We start from the raw sequence: 22,503 nt of genomic DNA on the forward strand, positions 1-22,503 counted from the left end.
TACTTTCTTGAAAACAAAACCAATCTTTTCATTCCTGCCATTTGTTAGAATTCTTCCTCCAGGCAAGCTGGACAGCTGCACTAGTAGGTTTTTTAGTCATGGGTTGTAAGCCCCACCTGGCTAGATTTGTTTAGCAGACAGCTGGCAGAATGAAATAAAAAGAACAGGGACATACAAACTGCTTCCAAAACAAAAAGCTGAAAGAATACTTTTTGGATGCTTTTGCTGAGTTTATTTAGTATACGTTTGGGGGAGATTCTTCCCTTCATTTTTACCATCCTCCATCCCTCTGCACCCCAAAAGTATTAAAAAAGCCAAAGTGAGACTGCAGGCTGAATAAAACAGATCAAAAAGGAAGGGAAAAGCCCCATCTCAGTCTATTTATTTTGTAAATGTGCACACATATATGAATGTACACACACGCTCTCTCCCTCAATTATGGTTTACAATTCCCCAAGACTGACATTGGTTTTAAATTAACTTTTCTTCTTATTCTTTTTTTTCCTTTTTTTTTTTTTTGTTGGCAACTTTCTTCCTCTATTTTCTAAAGCCAATAAGATAGATTTTCTTCATCTGGAATGTTCTTTCTAGCTTAAAGATAAGAAGGAGTTTAAAATTGTGGGAATGGCATCCCTCCTGCATCTGTTTCTCTCACAAACCTATCAAATATCTAATTTTTGGCATTACTGCTGGCTCCAACAGGGGATGACATAAACCAGCTTTGTGGTTACATGTTTCACTTTTAATCTCATGAAAATGAAAATCAGTGCTGAAATGTCCCTTTACATGTGACAATGTGGGACTCTCTTCCAAAAACCAAAGGAAAGGGGCGTTACCCTGGTTAAGCTTAATATACAGCATATGTATAAATTTACTTTTTAGTTTGGATTTAGCTCGATGCTAGCAGAGGCATTTCAGGATTTTTATTTTTTTTTAAATATTATTATTTTGTTTTACTGCAGAGGTTTTAAACACTTTTGAAAGTATCACAGTCGCTACACAAAGGAAGATGCACAATAAACGTAAGATAGTAATCAGCAGATGAGGAGGCTGTTATGTGACAACAAATCTTCTGCAAGTAATATCATTTTCCACACAGCTCTATGGTCACATTCCCGTAACATGTTTCTGTAGTTAGTGTGAAGGGAATCTGGTTTTTGCATGAGTTCTTTATTAAGAGCTAATGTAGTAATACTGGATGTACGACGACAAACCGAGATGGCTTGGATACCGTCTTGATTGGGGAAACTTTATGAAAACAAACTCCAAATGTTTAAAAATAAAAATCTGCCTTCACTCTGAAAGGGAACACGTGAGGAAAAAAAAGAACATTTTAAGCTCATGGTATGACCGGTACCTATGAAACCCAGATGATCTGAGGTTAAAAGAAGCCCAAGCTAGCCTGAAATGCAAACCTACCTCTATATTCCATGGAAAAGTAACAAATATTAGCTAAAGGAAGGCCCTGAAACCAATCTAAGCCATTACATAGCACAGCACTCGCCCTCCAGAGCAGCAGCCGTTCTTGGCTGCCCTCCATCCCTGCCTATACATCTCCACGGAGCGTAGACTCCGCGGAGCCTGGTGTGATACGTGTTTTAGAGAGTCCTGGCCCCACCAAAAACATCGATATCCATATCATGTGCTTCAAACAGGAGGAAGAGGCCCGTAGGGCTTAATCCTCTGGGCTCAGGGAAACCCAACGCCTTCCCCGGGGACAGAAAGCGGGGCCTGTCCACACTTCCATCAAGCACAAAATCCATCTCTTAGACAGCAGGCAAGCTGGAAAGCGGTGTTCAGAGAGGGTAATATCAGTCCCTGAAGGTGTCTCCATGGTCCTCCCAGCCAACTGAGTCTTTGGAACAGCTTTCTGCTCCACTGGGTATTTTATTAAATAAGCTAGGACAAGGGCAAGGAGAAATCAGTTCAAACTGAAAGAGGAGAAATTTAGGTTAGATATCTGGATAAAATTCTTGGCTGTGAGGGTGGTGAGGCCCTGGCACAGGTTTCCCAGAGAAGCTGTGGCTGCCCCTGGATCCCTGGAAGTGTCCAAGGCCAGGTTGGATGAGTCTTGGAGCAACCTGGGATATTGGAAGGTGTTCCTGTCCATGGTAGTGGGATTGGAATGAGGTAGTTTTTAAGGTCCCTTCCAACCCAAACCATTCTAGCATTCTATTATCTATTGAAAACTATTTACTTAGAAAATATACAAATGAGTATCTTTCAAGGTCCTTCTGTTGATTTGTTGGAGGTAAAACCTGTGTAATCCTCTGTGTTGTCCCACACAGCCCTCCCAGTCTCCAGCTGAAAGAAGAACTCTAATTTTGGATATCTCACATTTCCTTGGTTTAATGCTATAAGAGTTCACCCTGCTCTAGATGAACCTGCTACTCACCCAACTTCTCTAGTAAAGAAAATTGATTCTTGCTTACACCTTCCAATTAAGAGAATCACTGTAATTCTTAACAGGCTCACCCCGCACCGCTGGAAAATCTCCCTCCTTTACCTGCATGAGCTTTGAAATACATAAATCAGAAATAAGTCTGCATTTAAAGAAAAGAAATGAAGACGAAATTCTGCAAGTTTAAAGCTCATCCTTAATACTGGGCCAGACATCCATGTTTATTCCTGTGTACCTCTCCCCAACAAACACTTGCTATTTGCCTGTAAACCGCTCCCTGCTTTTTAGCTGGACAACTAATGACAGCAAAACAACTGAAAGTGTTTCATATTTATGATGGAAGATTAACATAACTCATTTCAACTCTGTTGAACGGTCACATTTTACCCAGGAGAGAAATATTTAAAAAAAACCCACCCAAAACCAACAAAACCCACAAATGCAGCGGGAAAAGGGACATCAACTCTTAAAAATATTTCCTGGTATTACCATTTGTATGGCATAAACAAACAGGCAGAGTGCATACATATGGGCCCCAGTCCTGTAATTTGGATGACAAGGGAGATCCTTTTGCCTAGGCAGTGCAAAACTAATTTCACCACACTGGCACATAATGCAATGTGATTGCTCCCTCAGTTTTATATTACAAGGTCACTGGAGCAAAAATTTTTGTGGTTTGTACAGTACCAAGCACTCCAAGAAAACTTATTATATAATGATGTTATATTTTAGTGTAAATAAATCCATACCTACTATATAATATGGGAGAAAATACTTTGTCTGACGTAGAGACTCTGCAAAAATGTAAAGGAAACTTTGCAGAAAAACAGCTCTCGATAGAGAAATTTTTCTCATTTCTTATAGTCCAAAATAGACTTTTCTTTCCTGAGAACTCAAAAACATTTGGAAACTTTAAGCCAAAGTATTTCCATACATGGATCAGGTTTTTTTGCAGGCATCAAAGAACTGAATCCAGAATTCAACTTTTAACAATTCTGACAAACAAAACGTTACGATCTGGCTAAACCATGCAATATTGCAACCCTGTTAATGCTAAATTGTTGATCACTTCAATAAGCAAGACACTTCATCTTTCCTTGGCTCTTCTGATGCAGAGCATCACCCAGACCTCTGCTGAGATGCTCAGTTCGGCCTTGCCCAAGACAGAAATAGTTTGAAATAAAAAAAATCTTAAATATCAAAGTTCTACTTCAGTTCTGAAGTTTACTCAGTATTGCACAAAATGAGCCCTTTTTAATAAAAATACTTTCAAAACAATTATAGAAATTCTGTCAACGTGTTTATTTACCAAAGCACAAGCCTGTAAAAATGATGGGTGTTCCCATAATAGCCTTGATAATAAAAGCTCCTGTTTTCCTTTTTTAAAAGCTATGCAACAACAGCAAGCACTGCTTTAAATTTCACTTTTTCCACTCCAAGCAGAGAGTTTTATCTGGTAATAACAACTGGGCTCCCTTCCTTCAGCACCTGTATTTTCTGAGGAGCCAGTAAAACAAGTATTGATTCAACTTCATGTATAAGTTTTGATGCAATATCGGCCCCAAATGCTGTGCCTTTGGAACCAATGTATTTTGATTTTACTTTTATCTCGTGCTTAATACCAGCACAGTTACTTTATTGTAACTGTATGCTTTATTGGGCATACACAGCACCAGGCAGCAAGGAACATGATGCACCATGATCCGCAGCGCTACAGACTTTAGGACTGGAGCTGAACCAGCTCATTCATAATTACAGAAGTACTTGGAAACTTCATCTTGCTTCTCTTTTTCAGCTTCATTTTACCCCAAATGACCCCAGAAAAACACATTTTGAAACACCTTTCCATGTTATTGTTTAGATACTTCATTTGTTCGGCAAAAGTAACGTAAAATGGTGACAATGTTCCTACAAAACTGACGCACATGACATGGGAGGTAAATGGTCAAAATGAGTACTATGAAAAGATAGCAGATTATGGCAATCTTGATTCAGAAATACAGAGGCTGAAATCATTGCAACTGAACTGCTCAGGTTCAAAGCAGGTGCGTACTTGTTGAACTGTGTCCTCCATCAGCTCCACTCCACAATTTTACCCAAACTATGCTTCATATGATGCAGTCCTACTTCATGTCATAACCAGGAGACCCAGGTCATTTGCTAGAATTTACTCTCCTAAGAAAGAGTGTGCAAGAGGAATCACAAACTGGCTTTTTACAGAAGTTACTTCCCAAAGCAAAGCACAAAGCAGCTCTTCTCAGTAGACTTGTCCGTGAACACGGTGCTGGCGTCCATTTGAAGGCATCACCCATATCAATGTAGTAATGAGAGTCAAATCCCATGTAATTTACACATTAAAAGGAGAGAGCAATGCATGAAAAAATCAGTTTGGCTAATGAAAAAATCAGTTTGTCTAATGAAATTAAAGTCCCTAATCAAATATTGGCAGGAAAGATATTTAGAAACTCTCCTAATGTCCTCCAGCTAATTCTCCTCTATTCTAACTAGAAGGGAAAGCAGTTGACTTTTATTCCCTGCTGAACCTCCCGCCCTCAAATCACCAGAAAGACCCTGAACTGAAGAGTATAATTAAGGCAGATTAGGCAGATTTAGCTGTCAGTTATACCAGTACAGCACAGGTAATTCCTTTTACTTCAGAGGTTGCATGACAGCTCCAGGTAGCTAATATATCTACTGGAGAGGATTTCCTAGTATAGACCATTCTTTGAAAGTATTTTTTCCTCACCTTGCAGGTACGCCCATAGCAAAACAAATATTGACATGCTGCCAAAGTACAGGAGAACCCGTGCTCCTGGGTTGCTGTCTCTATTAGGTTAACTTGCACTCTTAGCTTCCAAATTTTTAGGTCCATAAGATTTTCAAGAGACTAGGCAATTAAAGTATTAGTTTATAGGAAGAAAAAAAAATTAATTTTTTTTTTTTAAAAGCCCCAGAAGCCTCATTACCAACAAGAAAGTGCTGGAATTACTGTGTCCTATAGAGCATTTTCCTATCACCCACCAACCACTATTAGAGAAAGTCTCTACTCCCTTTTCATTTCTTGCCCATCTTCCTCTCTGATTTTGCTCTTCTTCCGTTCATATTTTCTGCCATTCTCCTTGATAATATCACCCTGGTGTGTCTTCATCCCCATGCATCAGACACCCCTTTGTGCTGCCCCCTAACTCTGGAGTCACCACTGATCCACACCGTGCACCTCTCACACCACTGTCCTACTCTTCAAGAAGGTTTGTATGAATGTTCTGACAAGAAGGAGAGAAAGAGGTAAAACAAAAGAATAAGTAAAGAATTACCATTGACCGTCATAGCTAAAACCATCTTCCTGGGCAATTTTTTATTTAGGCTGCAGTTTTGATGGTTGCCTATTTTTTTATTTTTTTTTTTTGGTGGTAACACTGTATTTTAGATGTCTTATTATGAATTCATTTAGTATTGATTGCAGAGGCTCTGATCATAAAGAATTCATTTGGCACACCATGAATATCATATGCATTCATATTAAAAATTTGTTTTCATTCAAGATTAATTAATATGAGAATATTTTTTTTTTTGCTTTTGCTATATCACTGTCTTAATACGCCTCATAGTTTGGAAGCCCAGTCTTAGACTTTTACAAGAGTTTCTTCATTTTTACAAAAGTAACTAGAAGACATTTTTATTTCTTCAAGTTTTTGGGATTAGGGTTTAAAACAACACTCCCAGGGCGCCTAAAGTTCCCAGATCTCAGGCATTTATTGCACTAGCGAGACTAAGAAAGTTTTCATACCTATTTGATGACAGTGCAACAAGACAAGGGAATTTAAAGCTTGCATTTCTTCCTAATCCTGCAGAAAGACTAGTGTCTTGAGCGAGAGCAAAACACAGAAGGGATTACCTGCAACTCCAAACCCTCTGTAGATATGTCAAAATACGCTCTGAGCAAATTGAGCCTTGACTAAAAGCAGGTATGTGCTTTGGATGCTATGTCTCATTGCATCTGTTACAGGCACCGTGTCAGCCACGTCTCCATCCGGCTGCTCCTGACTGTGATGCAACATGACACAGTTTGATAACAAAAGGATGTAATACACCATAATGACTCCAGGCAGGCAATTGTGGTGCGACGGGATGTGCTGCCATGTAGTAGCAGGTGACATACCTCTTCAATCAGTCATGGACTAATCGGTAAAGCCTCCAGTTTAGGTTCATTCTGGAAAAAATCCCGAAGTCTTGATGATTATTTTCATCCGAACGTTTCAATATTGCTCCTGCTGTGCTCGCCCTGGCTTCCCTTTGCTATTGCTGAATTTCCAGGTAGCAGCTGAAGTTATACCAAAAAAAACCAACCCAAAGCCCAACAAATGCCTGGTAATCCAGGCTGGGCACAGCCAGATCCCCTTTGCTAGGCACTACGCAATGCATTCACCCTTAAAAATTAACTGAGAGGATGTTGTGAAGGTAAGGGGCGATTCATTATTTGTGCTATGGAAAGCAATAATGGAGATTTACAGTTCTTCAATACAGCAAAGGATTTCCCAGAATGCTAGCTAACTGAACCACTCTGTACTGTATTGATGTACCAACACACTGAAAACACCAGTTTATTAACGAATAACTTGACTGAAGAGTAAGACATAGAAGGAGCCTGTGCCAGATGGGCACTGTCTCTACAAAACACAGGGAAGTGTGAGGGGGGAAAAGGAAAAAAAAAAAAAAGAAAAAACCCACAATTATTGTATGGGACTGAAGAAATATGATCAGGAGATTAACTTTGAGAATGGGCAGAGAAACTTAAGGGCCTGGGGGAAATGCTGAAGAGCACAGGGAGATAGATCTATGGGAGGTCTGTGCCTGCAAAACGTTTCCTCTCCTGTTTCTGATTTGTGTAGCTTGATCCATCCCACCATTTAATTAATTTCTTTTGTAAAGAATGTCACACATGTAGAAATCTGCTCCTCAAAAAAACCCCCTGAAATCATGTAAAATGCCAGACCCAGGTTTTGTTGCAGACAGCATTGACAGAAAGTGAGCTCTGGGGTGCTGGTAGGGATGAACTTCACTTGTACCTCTGTGAGGTCTGCTGTTCCCATGTCCCCGGAGCATTCTCTGGGCATCAAACCTCACCCCCAGGCACATGCTGGAATGGCTTCCCCTGTACAGAAACCAGCAGATTTGGAGATAAAGCCACCCTCCCATGCAGCTTGCTACCATTTTGCCAATGGACTTCCATCTTATGTCTCAGCTGCTCATACTCAGCTCCATTGCTCAGTGGGACTCTGAGTTAAGTGAGAGGAATACCAGGGGAAAACATCCCTTGCATCTTCCCTTTCAACTTCAGGCAGTGTGGGGAGGGGTATCAATGTGTAGCAGATGTGCTGAGACCACAGTGATCTCTTCCTCATGATTACAGTTGGTTATACCTGGGGATGTGCAATTTAATTCGGGCACAAATGTGCAAAGGAGAGTGGTACTAAAGTAGAATAAGTGCTACTAAAGGCTTTGTTCTGTGCACAGTAATGCAGTGTTTTATTTCACTAGACCTGGCTCACACATAAAGAAAAGAGGCACAGTTTGATACATGCCTTCTCCAATGAGCACTGCTAAGTAAGAGTATTTGTTCTCAGTGTTGTTGTCATAAATATCATGAAATTTTTTATTTGAAGTTGGGAACTAATGATTCTTTCTCCTTAATGTGCCACAGTGACTCTGCACCCTATTGTTTTCTACCATTTGAGAATGCCCAAGGATGTCATTATAACTTCATGTATCAATATTAAACCTTTGCAAACAGCCGACTAAATGAGCAGTTATCTTTGTTTCTGAAAATAGTGTACCTTTTTTTTTAGGTTTTTTTTTTTTTTAAACTCCATTTATCAGTAACTAGGTGTAGTCAATTGCTCTCCAGTATTGATCACAATATCTATAGCAGTCACAGAGTACCTTTGCTCAAGGTCATTGTAAGGTCGAGTTATGATCAATATGAATTGACTGTCTGCAAATAAATTTAAGTAGCTGACATAACTGAAAGGAGTAACTACTTAAAGTTAAGGTGGACCATGTGTCCCTGCTTTAGAAAGGCTCGGAGACTATATAAGCACAGAGGAGGTACAAGTCATCCGAACATTCACCACCAGGTCAACTGTTTTTCCTGCATTTGGAGGTGCATAACTATGGACCTAATCCTGAAAATGTTTACTTTTGGGAATAAAAGAGAAAAACCCCAGTCTTCACTATCAATCTGCAATGAACTGACTCAACTGGGATCAGATCCACTGCCTTGAAAGTAAATAAGTTAATATTAAAGCAATATATGCAGGGTCTCTACTGTTATGCTCCATTTCCCATAGGATTTTTGTACTCTGTAGAGAATCCAAAGAAGGTCAAACTTTTCCAACATCGATATCTACACCTTGTCCTTCAACACCTATTCAGACATCCATGTCTGTGGACAACCATATTAAAATATTTTACAATGAAGCCAACAATCTAAAAAATACATTATTTTTTTTTTAATCAGTAGATTTCCATTGTCCTTGTTGGAGTTCTGGAGAAGATCTCTCTGAGGACTTTGGAGTCTCTTGGACAAAGAAAACCCAAACCAACCAACAAACAAACCAACCAAAACCATTAAGCAGAATAAGTGTATTAAACCTCAGTGGGGTCACACAGCTATCCAAGGGAGAGATTTCCCAGGTGAGACAGGCTCTGGGAGAAGACCTGTGATCAGGTTGCTGGCCACTGGATGTCACTGCTGCCTACCCAAAGGTAGCCCACAAGGCACTTGTGGGACTGTAAAAATTGTAGCTGTAGGAAGCAGTTTTGCTGGAAACATTCCACATTGTTAGGCAATTTCTAATTTCAGAAAAATAGGCTCATAAAGCTCAAGAAGGCAATACCCAACTTCAAGAGTAATTAGTTTCATTTGTTTGCTTCAGCTTGAGCTGAGTGAGAAACTCTAATAAATGAGTAAGTTTGGGGGTCACAAGTGGTTCCAGAAAGTTGCAACCATTGTGTTTTTACAAGGGATATCTTCAACAGAGATATTGCTTTCCAATCTCATTCGGAACAACAAAACCAATCCCTCACCTTGGAAAATTCTTCTATTTCTATCAGCAGGAAGAGTATGTTAGTTTAGTTTGCCTAAAGAAGGTACCACCATTGCTCTTGACCATTGCAAACAACTACTCACCACGAGCCCCACTGAATCAAAAATAACATGGTCAACACCAAGGAAAGATCTGGTCCACATCTGAAAAAAAAACCTAACTGAAGTTATTTTCTATATTTAGATTATAGAGTCTATATTATTATTGTTGTTATTAATTGAAGCCATTCATCTGGGTTCGTCACATTAGTGGAGCGGCTCTGCGGGTGGGATTTATGTGACCAAATGCAGATGTCTATCTTGCAGACATCTGAGCCAGGCTCTTCTCACGTTCAGGCTAGAAAAGGAGATGTCATTAATGTGGGATTAACCTCACTCTAAAGTAGATATAAAACCAGGCCAGATGAAATGCATTTTAGAGGATCTATTTCTCCCCGTTGGTTTAAAGGAAGCCCAAATTAACTAGCTCTGATCTAGACTTCTAAAACCAGGTGAACTCATTCTCAATCCCTCTGACTGAGCTAAAAGACAGCTGTCAAGGAAAAGAAAAATAGGATGTTCCAGGTGTTAAGAGTAGGAGAACCAGTACAGCTCCTCTCAGGATCAGAGCTCTGTGTTAATTCATGCCTCCAGAAGGATGCTTTAAGCCTTCCCATGGAATGTTCTAGAAGAGGGAGCTCAGACCACAGAGATATCAATACTGTGAGGCTTCCCAAGACAGCTGAGCCCTCATAGATTGTTTCTGTTAGAGGTCTTGCTCAGCTCCTTGTCACTGCTGCATGTTTCTAACCCTCCTTGCTGGGTTGCTTTTCTCATAGCAGTGCATGCTGAACCAGACCACCAAGGGGTTGGACACAGACCAGACCTCATGCAGGAGAGAGCATGGGAATGCACAGCCAAAGCAGGCAGGGCAGAAGGACTGACTTTTCCTGGCAGGAGTGAGCCATCAGATCAGATCAACCATCTCACAAGACTATAGTGACGCAGAGAAGCCCTCATGCCGTGGGGAGAGACCACCCAGGCTGGGCAGTACCTCTCTCAGGATTCCCAATATGCCAATGCCAGCCCTACTTCATCATTCAAACCCCACTCCAAGACTTCAGACATATCATAAATTTGAGTCCCAGCTGCACTTCAGGCTTCACTGACGCCTCAAGCTGGATTTTATGGTTGGTGAAACTGGTGCTGTGCTAGAATTCTCCCAAGATAACCTAAATCCCACTCTATCAATGAAAAAAAAATGTTTCCCTTCACACAGGGCAACACATGACTACACAATTCCCACACAAGCTCTTCTTCCTTTATCCATTTCCCCATTTTGACCTCATATTAACAGCAGCTTTTCCAGCCTGATTTGAGACATACATTAAGTGATGCTCAGTTAGTACCCAGAAGCAACTGCTTTGTTTTGGGAACCAAGGCAGTGTCAGCCAGTTTTTGAAGCACCAAAGCCACGTGCTGCAGCTCAGATGCCATAACCACAGGAATTACGTGGAAAACACCCATGCCTTTGGCCTCACCACTTTACAGGGAGCAACACAAGCATTTGGAATTAGCGACACAAAGGAAGCACAGGTGAAAGACCGCTGTCACACTGGAAAGTGTTACCAACCAAGTGGGACAAGTCTTTCATCTTTAACTGAGATATCAGAGGGCTTTCCTAATAAAAAGATACATCATCCATTAGCTTATATATATAACCCAAATGACATCCTCACCAGCGTAGCAGTCTTGGGGCCCAAACCGTTCAAGAAGCAATTACAAAATCAATAACACATGCTGCGGTGATTACATTTGATTAGAGACAGCGTGGAAAAAAATAAGGGCAATATTCACCCACACCCCATCCCTAAAACAATAATTCTTCATTGTGATGGTTCTGGTATATAAGAAGCTTTTCTCTTCACACACGAAGGAAATCAGGCTGCTATATTAGTAGCAATGGACACAAATCAAGACCTCAAGCACTAAATTTAGGGAAAGAGTAGAGCTGTGGCCATATGAAATGACGTGTTTGCCTTCATTGCTGGGCCAAAAGCCCACATCCCTTGACAATTTGGATGCAGAACTACATGTTATGGTTTGGGTCCATCCTTCACCACCAAGTTATCTTTTTTTTTTTTTTTGTTACATACTCATGCCAAAAAAACATTAGATTTTCAGCCATCTATTGACGATTGACTGCTTCTGCAAATATTCTTACTGGAAGTTGACAAATGGCTTAATATAATGAATATAACTCAACTGACTATGGTTTACTCCAAGGGAAAATTATAATAAAGTTACCAGTATGTTTGGGATTTGATAGGGCCCACACAGGCCAAGCTAGAAAGCCAATATAGTAAAGCAAGGAAATGGGAGAGAGAGAAATGGAAGGGATCCGAGTGGAAATCTGTTGGCGAGGCCATTCATGCCAGAACCTGCTCCAAACCAGCACAGCCCCACATGTGGCCCCCTCACCAGCACTCCTGATGTCTTGCAGTATGATTCACCCTCTCACTTGCTCTTTTAGGGGTCTACATGCTCATTTCCCCATACAGCTGGACTTTTTGATCCTGAAGAGCAAGCCAGGTTCCCATCTCCTGCCATTTCTCGTGGATCTGCAACACGTATAGTTGACATCACGCTCAAAACTCACTGCTCCATGAGACTGCAACCCAGCTTCATGATGAGTGAGGGCTTTCTGAACTAGAAAAACATATAAAGCCCACTCAAAATTAATATATTACAGCTCAAGGTAACAGAGGCACCACAGGAGGCTGAGAAAAGAGCCAAGCGTTATTCTGCATGGAAAGGGCTGGTCAGCTCCAGAAGGTCCTGACCCTAAGTCTGAGTCAGGAGGCTCCTGCTATGATCCACAGTTTATCCATGGTATGCAGGAGAGAAACTGAATACAAGGGTTTACTTTCTCAGTCTAAAGTCTTAGTAGGTAAACTGTGCTGTCTCTCTAAAATGTATCTTTTAAAGACAAAAATTAAGCAGCTTGTTATGCACTCGCTATTCAAGCAAACCCCTCATGCTCAAATATTTAAAAGAGTCCTTTTGTTTATTTTTCCTCCCTCCAGTGGGCTGTTTGCTTGAGTCAAGACTGCCAGATTTGGTCCCATGGAACTTGATCTAAATAAACTGCAGGAAGTGAATGGGAAAAAAAAAAATCTTGTATTGTTCCCTCATTGCTTGAATTGCCTGAACTGCATTCAGGTAGTGTGACCTCTGCAAACATCTGTTAACGTGCACGGGGCTCGCCTTCCTCCAGTTTGCAAAAAAACCCCATGCAAACGTGATATTAAAAGCATAAATATTTTCTTCCCTTCTGCAAGTTAAGTTTCCACCTTAAATAAATTAAATTGTGTTGCGGCAGTAGCTAAGGTGGTCAATGCAATTAAATTCAAAACCTGAATGTATTGAACTTTCTGCAATTATACATGGGTCATCTCTGGACAATATGTTGGCCATCTGGTAGCATCTGTGCTGTTCCCACTAATAGAGTTCCTGCTGTGGCTCCAGGCCATGACAGGCAGCACTAAGCAGGTCACATGTTGTGTCTTTCAGCCATATTTAGGTCACAGTTTTGGGGGATGCAGGAATAATCTCATTGCACAAAGGCAATGAAAATGAATAACCCCTCTCAGGTATTTTGTGCATACAAAAAGTTAAAGGAATAGTTTTCAGGATTTTATCTGCTCCTTAGCCCCAGGATTAGGAGCAAATAAGTCAAGACAAGTATTGCATTTAAAACTGCAAAGCTAACCCATATATCTCATCTCTTTAATAAGGCTCTCACAAACATAGGAACTGTTTATGGGCCTGCAAGAATAAGGCACTGAAAATATAATCTTTTTTTTTTTTTTTTTGAGAAATACCTAGTGACTCCTTTCTGTGATCTGTTTTAGTCACAAAGAGATGTCCCTGAATAATCCTGCTTAATGCCTGCTGCACAAGAATGGCCCCCCAAATTGTGGATAGGTCCAAGGGGGGAGAGAGTGGGGAAGGGAGAAATGTCAATAGTTTTACAATAGATCTGCTAAAACTGAATGGCTTTCATGCCATGTTTTTTGCTACAAGATGTTTTAGCAGGCAGACTAATAAAAAATTAGTCTGGTAGACTGAAAGATCATCACTTCTCAAACAAGGAAAAAGGCTCCCAGCAATTCCTATATCATACCTGTAAACTTTAATGGCTTTAAGAGATGTACACACAGTCACATGCACCAGAGACAGTGTTTTAAAATAATGTACTACTGATGTTTCTGCTGCAAAATTAATTTAATATGGATTTTAAAAAAAACAATGTGCTCTGTCTCTTGACCAACATAAGCAATTTCAGTTTGACATCAATTAGTGAGTAGCTTTTACTCTTATAGACATATTTATAATGGAAAGGAGTGCATTTAGGCTTTAAGGTCCTGCCAACTAATCAATTTGATGAACTAATTGATAATAAATGTTAATTGACAACTAACAGCAGTCAATTAATTGCATTTCAAATGCAGCTCCAGGAAGCTGAGTTGAACATTATTCTACCTCAAGCTACTCAAATAATAGCTCAGCAATGACTTTGCAACAGGCTTCAAAGGTCAACGTGGGCTACTTTCCTATTTGTCATAAGATCTGGGAACATGTGTTCATAAAAAGCAGTGACCTGTGCACATGCCTGGTTTGCACTGTAATTCCAATATGATGGCTGCTCACAACACTTATCAACACCCCATTCATAAAGTTGTGCTGTGCTGCAGCTGCATCAGCACTTTCTCCATAAAAACCTGGGTCCAGACCTAAATTTCTCTTGGGGTGACACATAGGACTCAGGTCCTCCACTCAGAAGGGACATTTTTTTGGTTAAAGCTGATACTAATCAAGGGAGTTTGTGTGTAAGGTGAAGAAGAAGAGTTACTTTATCTTGGCTGGGTTTCATTTCCTTGAAAAATTCCATGTTCTTGAAATATTTCCTTGACATATTTCCAGTTCTTTTTAACTAATCTCTTTGAAGGAAACATTTTGGCTTTTTAGAAGTAATAAAAATAAAGGACAGAGCATTAATTAGATAAGAGAGTGCGCAGGTAGGATGATTTCTGGTATTTTCAACATAAACACATTTTAAGAAACTGCGAAGTGATGTGGGAAGGGGACCAATTTAGTGGTCTTCTTTCATATTTTACCTAGATTTTGAAGGCTTCTAAATAGACAAGCCAAGTATACACATGCAGTGAAAAATCAGTGAGGGATTTGACACAAAATTCATATTCCAATTATTTAATATTTACCTAGGCTTTCTTTGCAGCTCTGCCTGACTTGCACCTTTCCTCTCCCCACCTGCACAGCTGTGCAACACTTCTCAGCCTCTTTAGTTTCCTTCTCCATGTCCCCTTCAAAACATCATCTGCTGCCTCACCTTGAACTGCCACAGCTCAGGCAGTGTTTCAGAAACCCATCTCTCCTCACATAATACTTGAATCACTTTATTACAAGTTCTCCCTGTTCAAAAGCCGGCTACTGGAAGAGATAGCACCCATCAGACTCACAGAGCCTCTGACCTCTATCTGCACCCCTGGACTTTGCCAATCAGCTTCTTAACCCAAACCATGGTGCTTCCCTGGTTGAGGGATAAGTAGTTACATCTAAATTGCCTGGAGCCCTCTCAAAACTGAGCCAGAGCAAAAAAAAAAAAAAAATAATAAAAAAAAAATCAGCAGAATTCATGCATTTTTCTAGGATAGACCCCTGAACGTTACAATACTCCTTATCTTTTCCGAGTTATAGTCTGCTGGCTCTGCTCAGGATCAGCTGCATCTCCTCTCTAATCCAGCAGTGAGATGAGACCAAGAGGGGCACAGGCTGGGAATGGGGGCTTTGGTGACAGTCGGGCTCTTACGACTTCCAGCTCCACTTGATGAGTTCCAGGTATTACTCAACTGATTAGTATCTGAGAGAAATAAATATCTAGGTGAAGAGCAGCTGGCCTTAGCTCAGAGTTAGATAAGAAAGAAATGGCAAGAACGGGAAAACTGGCAGGAGCAATAATTTCATTTTTACTGAGTACTGCTTGTTTAAAGGGTGTGCAGGGTGGTATGTGCTCTTGCATCCAAGCTGTTTTATGAACTAGAGGTAGCAAAATTAGCCAGATATAGTGCAGGTTTCAGCCCTTAGGGCACATTGAACCTCCTACTTCCGCACTCAGTGCGCATGTCAAAGTTTCTCCCCTTCCAACTAGGGGGTACCACAATAATAATATCTCCAAGGACTACAAGGAAGCTCCATGACAGCCCTCCTCCACTACCAGGACATCACAAACACACTACAGATAACCTCCCCTATGCTCTGCACACCCTCACCATCCCAGCCTTGCACTAGGGTCCCAAATCCAGCCTCATGGGCATCGCTACTCTCTCTACAGTCCCTGGGAGTAGCTGCATCCAGGCATGTCAAGTGCAGAGAGTCTGGTCCTGAGAGGTGAAGACACCTTCATGGAAAACCTCCAGCTGTAAAGATCTGCCTCTGTAACAAGTTTGGCTGATTTTAAGAAAGATTTCCTTATTCAGATTTATCTTTCCTGAAAACAGAAGAAAATAAAATTGTTTTTTCCTTTTTTATAGCTGGAAGATCACACCTTTAAAAAAAAAAAAATCCGTATCTCCACAGCAAGAGGCAGTGGAATATTTAATCCCTTCTGCAGGGCCCTAACTTTTCCTAAGGAACTGCACAATCCCTCATACTACAGCAATGAGCACAGCAGAAACAGAAGCCCTATATTAGTGCTACCTTCCTTCCAAACTGTGACCTGCCAGTAATTTTCCTTCTCTAAAATTTCCCTCCTGTCATGACAGATAAAGTGGCAGGGTCTACCATCCCTAATCGCTGGCCCCAGCTCCTGCTGAATTCCAATACTATGCACAGTTTAGTTATGGACTTTAGGCTGCAATTCATAGCCAAACCATGGAAGAGATTTAATTCAATAGTGGCTGGGGTCACAGGAAGAGGGTGCCAAGAGTAGCAGACCCTGTAGTAAGATATCCTGAGAAAGACAGTCACTGGAGGCAGAGAATATACCGGATGGTTTTGTGGGAGCTTACAGGAACCGTAGGAGGACAAGAATCAAAGCCCTCCAGGAAAGTTAATGCATTAGAGAGGAAAACGGAGTGGAGTGTGGGCTGGCAGCTGGCACCTGGATGGAGAAGTGCTTTGGTTTGAGATGGGTGTTCTTGGATTTGAACCTCCCTACCTGAATACAAAAAATAGAACAGATTTGTGCTGGAGAAAAAGTGGTAAACTGCATAAGATGAGACCAGAGCCAGTTGCCTCCAAATTTATTAGGCAACAGCTCTTACTAGAGCACATGAAAACTTAGCAAAAGGCCACATAATATTCCTATGAAATGTTGGTACTGTGAGATGCTAAACAAACCGAGTCACGTTCAAAGTGCTATTTATGACACAGGTAACTCTTTAAAAAAGCAGAAAACTGTGTTCCTGGAAAATCCCGAATGAAAACATAATCCAGTGAAGTGCTCTTCAATACCTTTTTCACGGTGATTTGCCCAACTTTACAAGGATAGCAAGGAGAGCTGGGAGGGACTGGCTTCTGGGCTGAAGGGTTTTTCTGCACAAGAGCAGATCATTGTGGGTGGCTCAGGGACAAAACTGCCATGGCTTGCAGGTAGTTGCACTATGTACTCATTGCTTTGCACAGAAAGGTTTTCAATGGAGCTTTTAAGCGTTTACTGTAATGTTGGAAGTCATTTATTTTATACCATGACACAGACCCTGCATTAAAACTATCACTGCCAGGAGTCCCTGCGAATGTAACTATTTTTATGGACCAAATGTTGTGGGTCAATGTTTTAACACAGGCTTGTTGTACAGTATATTGCTCAGTAAAGTGTCCCTCCACTGCAGGCGTTTAATGGTCTGCCTGTTGCGGAGCCCATTACCACAATTCTGCGCTCTTTCTCGGGTTTATTAAAGCCCAGAGAGTCAAGGAGATGCCCGTGGGTGGCACAGGGCTCAGAGAGTTTTCTGAAGTGACCTGTAAATCCTCCAGGTTTAGGGTAAAGAGTCCCAGCCCATGACCTCCACCACACCAAGCGACTGCAGTCGCCAGTGACCCCCTCTCCAGGCAAAACAGCAAAAACACTCACGACTGACTTTTTTTTTTTTTTTTTTTTTTTTTTTTTTACATAACGCTTGGGCCACTGTCCTAGATTTCCCTGGCAAGCAGTCAAAAAAAGAGCCTTTCTCCGTGCCGGGTAAAGCTTCCCACCCCAGCGCTGGGACGATGCTACGCGAGGGGTCCCGTCCCCATCCCGACGGCTTCCAAGCCAGGCGTTCATTTTTGGCGAGCTGCCAGAGGAGGGTGCTCTGTTGTTAGATGAAGACCTTCCAAATTGGAGAGGCAGAGAGAGAACAGAGGAGCAGGAATCCTCTGTACCTTACATCTCCCTTCAGGAAAGAGACACTCTGGTGCCTGCTTTTTTTTTTCCTCCCCCTCCTTTTTTTTGTCTCATTCTGTCACTCTCTGGTTCTTTTACAATAGCAACAACAATGATCTTGTCTAAATGATTTCACAGGCTATTATTCAGGCACTCAACTTTTAACATTTCAATTTTGTCATTTTGTTGCTACACAAAAGGTGCACTTCTCCAGTATAATGTTCTGAGAATTATGTCAATGAGCAGTAATGGCTTTTAACATTAACTTGATCATTAACAACTACATTATCTGTGGCATAATCAGCACCTCAGTCTATTGTGTGATATTACTGTACAGATTTTGGAAATGAAGGCCCAGTCTAAGCAAAAGTTCCTTAGATTAAGCTGTTATTTTTCTTTTAGCTGAAATGTTTTTAAAACACTTATTAATTTTTGTGAATGCTTTGAAATTGGGCTTATGTCAGTCTGTTTTACCTCTGGAAAATTGGTGGTAATTTTTTTTTAAACTGATCTAAGAACATCCAGGTTGAGGTTTGAATTAGGTCAACTCAACAAATTTAACTAAACCAGAACAAGCTGCAGACCAATTCCAGAAAGAGTATCTACTTTGAAAGTTGCTCATATCCAAAGCCTGTCCCATTTTTACATCAGTTTTACCCTCCCTATTCCATAAATTGACCAACAGAAGCTATACAGATGTAAATGCTTTTATATTGCTGGACAGAGGGTTGGCAATTTTAATGTGTCCTTGCCAAAGAGTCAAAGGTAACTTGAGAGTTTCTAATTAATTTTCCATGTTTCCTAAATAAAATTGCCTTATGATTCGCCTCCATATATCCTTCTTGTTGGTAACAAATCCCACAGTCCAAGGTCTTTTGTTAGTGAATACATGTTCTTGGGCACAACCTTTCCTGGGAGAGGAGGATCAGCATCCCTAACTCCTCTTACATACTAAGGGCCAGTCCTTTAACTGATGGGAAAGCCTTTATCACTCCAGATGGGATAAATCTATTGATTTTAATTGAACTATGCTGATTTACTCCAACCAAGCACCTGCCCAACTCCCTGCACTTCTCTAGAGTCTCCCATTAGGATCTCAGACACGAGCCTTATGACCACTCATAAATCAGGACGTGGCAACCCCCCCATACCTGACACTTATGTTCCCTCTTCTTCCCAAACAGGAAAATAGCAAAGCCATCAGTAGGGAAGTGACTATCACGCACAAATCAGGGTCCAATACAGAATCCAAAGTTAGTTCTCCTGGCTCTCACACATGCACTTTAACCACCAGAACATATCTGTCCATGTGTTAAAGATGGACTGCTGCAGACTCACTGATCATTATGTGCTCTGCTGCTTATACACTTCATTGACTTTTATGGCCCTACTGGTCAGTGTTCCACCACCCAATGGTTACACCAACACTCCAGTGTGCTCTTTCCACGCTATCCAGGTTTGCCAAAGACTAATAAAAGGGAAGACAAACAGCAAAAAGATCCTAAAATTTGACAGTGACTTCTAGAGCACCAACAGCCACGGAGCCTGTATGGAGTCAGGGGTGTTTCACACATAAAGGGATACTTTCTTAGGATGACCAGGTGTCCCCACATGGAAAATAGCCTGCTAAAGTGAGCACATCCAAAAGGCACACACGGTGGGCAGACAGCAGTTGAGTGCCCACCATGCAGCAGAAAAGCCCAAAGCAGCTCCACTGTGCAAGGTACCACAGCAGCCAGGTGATGTCAGAGGACCACTTTTCTACCATTTTCCACTTGACATGTCCTGATAAGTCCTGAATGTACAGAACAATGGGAACATTGTGTCACAGCCACTCCCAAAGATGGGGAAACCCGCAGCTTTGAAGAGCATGGGTGTTTTTGTGGATGCAGCTTACCAGCCTAATGCAGTCAGGAGCTGAATAGCAATGAAAATAATCATTTAGCTCCATGTGTAAATAATTTCATTCTAGTAACAGTTACAATCATAACAATAATGAAAACAATCACAGAGACTCAGAGAAGCGTTAGAAAGATGCCACATTCAATTTACAGAGTTAGTTAAGCTAAGTCTTACATGAAAGAAATATTTTTAATATAGTAATTAGATATTTGTTGGGAAATTCTTGCCTTATTCTTCAACCAGTTCTACACTGTGGTTATTTTTAGGTGTTACTGCTGTTCCTAGTGTTCATAAGAAACACCTCTGGCTATGGGGTATAGATGTGCTTGGACAGCTTCAGTGCTGCAGAACCATCAGCAATGCTACTGCTCACCAGTGGGAGAGAGGGATATGGACACCCTGCTGCATCCCCAGGGAGTAACAAGAGTAACAAGGAATTCAGGTCTAGGGCTGCAAAGGTCTTCCTTAGAAACTGAAACCTCGGGGTATCTTGTGAGTGTGGCTCAAACAAAGCTCCTTGTGTTTTGGGACAACTTAAATGAAAAACTGAAACAAGATAAAAACTTTTTTGGAACTTCATGAACCAGCATGAATAGGTATGAAGTCAGCTTTAAAGACGATGGAGGCCTGGACAGCTTTTCAGCTTGTAAATGTCACAGTTGTGCCAGTGGGATGTGGTCGTATGTACCAGCCAGGAGCTGGCTCAGGTATATTGACATCTAAGACCATGCTTGAGGACACATGCATGAGGCATCTCACCCTTGAAAGTGCACTAACTCCAGAAACATAAGCTTTGTTTTGCACCCTCACAAAGACATGTCATGTCTTTGTTGATAATTTTTTTTCAGTAATTCCATTATCACAAATCACAAGACTGCCAAATACCCCAGGACCAGAAGATCACAGCTCAACAAGTAGCAGATGCCCATTTGGAGGTTTTAAACAGCATTCATTCATTTTCCAAATCCTACAACATGAACTGCCTACTACTTATCCGTAGCAATTCCCAGCACAAAGCCTGTAAAATGCACTACCCTACCTTATTCACCATTTCAACCAATTTCAGTCCAGTGACTATCACAAGAAAGGAGAAGGAAAACCTAAGAGTGTTCACACAAGCTGTTTGTGTTTAAGGACAGAAGTTTGAACTCAAATACAGCATAATTATGATGTCATTGAACACAGCAAAAGCTGCAGGCACACACCACACTTTCATTGTAATACTACTACTGTAGGCACATTTGAAATACTATAGCATCTTCAGACTATAATTATAACTGTTTGTTTCTGTGGTTTCAAAGATAATAGAAGTTGTTCATAAAATTTACACAACTCTGATGCACTGCATGCAAAATATTCACTGTCACAGACAAAACAGTCTCACCGAGATACCTGCAGACCAGCAAGCTATGATTTAATATTATTGTAAGCAGGAATTAAAAATAAAACACTAGAGATACAACCCCCAATCCTTATACCTAATCAGATAAACCAAGACAGACTTGCCTGGTTGACTGAAGGACAGATTCAACACTTGAGAAACAGACAATTCGAAGATCATCTTGGCTTGCATGCTCTCAGCAGCATTCCCCAACAGAAATCCATCATGAAAGAAGAAAAAAACTCCAATAGAAAAAAGAATGAACAATAGGGAAAAAAAAAAAAAAAAAACCACAAAAACAAACCCAAACCAACAAGCATTTAACAGTACCCATACTCCCCCACCCTCCTCTCAGCCCATCTGAGGTGTGAGTGGCATGGTGCCTCCTCACCCCACCACAGGGAGCTCACAGCTGTGCCTCCCCCAGGTGTTGCAGATGGGGTTTCAGGGAGGTCCTTCCAGTCATGAATCACCTACAGCTGTTGGATGGAAAAGCAGAGTCTGGCTCTCACACGGTTAAGGGGTAGGTTTGCTCATCTTCACCACCTTGCTGTTCAGCTTCACCCGCAGAGGTGCAAAGAGAGGCAGATGTGGCATTTGGCAAGCTGTCAAGACACATCTTTCTTTTTAAAAGTAAGGTGCACTTCCCTGGCTGCTCTCAGCCAGGTCCTTCTGTCTGTAACAACACTGCTGTCAGCACTGAAGATGCCCTTTTCAAACATGGTCAAGGAGGACTGGGTGATATAGGGGGAGAACAGCCATTTTCTCCAGGTATGACCCAAAATGGAATCCTGCCTTTCCCACCTCATTTTGCTGTTGAGAGCTGCCTTCAATCCTTACAGACAACTCCTCATGGAGATCAGACGTCAGACAGGCCAAACTCGCCTTACTGGACTTACCAGCCACAGGTCCATCCATCCTGCCACACGGAGGGTCTCATGCTGCACCCATAATGACACAGGGTCCAGATGCCATTGCCCTGACATCAATCATATGCACAACACATAAACTTTCAGTTTTACCAGCGGTGTCATTTTTATTGTTTCATCCATCACACTGAACTCTTCACTCTGCAGGCAGTCTCTCCCTCTAAGTATTTCTTGGGAGTTGTGGAGCCCGAGGACAGAATTGAAGCTTTGGAAGTATCATAAAGGTTATTCCCATTGACACCCACCACAATCTTATTGTCTTTCTAGCTAAATAGTAACGGTCACTTGAAAAGTTAATTGTGATGCTGCTACCGAGAGTCTTGTGATGGCTGCACCTCCTGTCAGAAAAACACTCAAAGT

At 41.3% G+C, this 22,503-nt stretch overlaps 1 long non-coding RNA gene across 1 annotated transcript; it reads left to right on the forward strand.

Moving 5' to 3' along the window:
• Nucleotides 1-6,517: 6,517 nt before the first annotated feature.
• Nucleotides 6,518-9,079, forward strand: LOC116789668. Its single transcript, XR_004358120.1, has 3 exons — nucleotides 6,518-6,859; nucleotides 7,940-8,005; nucleotides 8,919-9,079. It is a non-coding gene; the product is annotated as an uncharacterized LOC116789668 (long non-coding RNA).
• The last annotated feature ends 13,424 nt before the right edge of the window (nucleotides 9,080-22,503 follow it).

The sequence above is a fragment of the Chiroxiphia lanceolata genome, chromosome 7, assembly GCF_009829145.1.
Source record: "Chiroxiphia lanceolata isolate bChiLan1 chromosome 7, bChiLan1.pri, whole genome shotgun sequence".
NCBI classification, from domain to species: domain Eukaryota; kingdom Metazoa; phylum Chordata; class Aves; order Passeriformes; family Pipridae; genus Chiroxiphia; species Chiroxiphia lanceolata.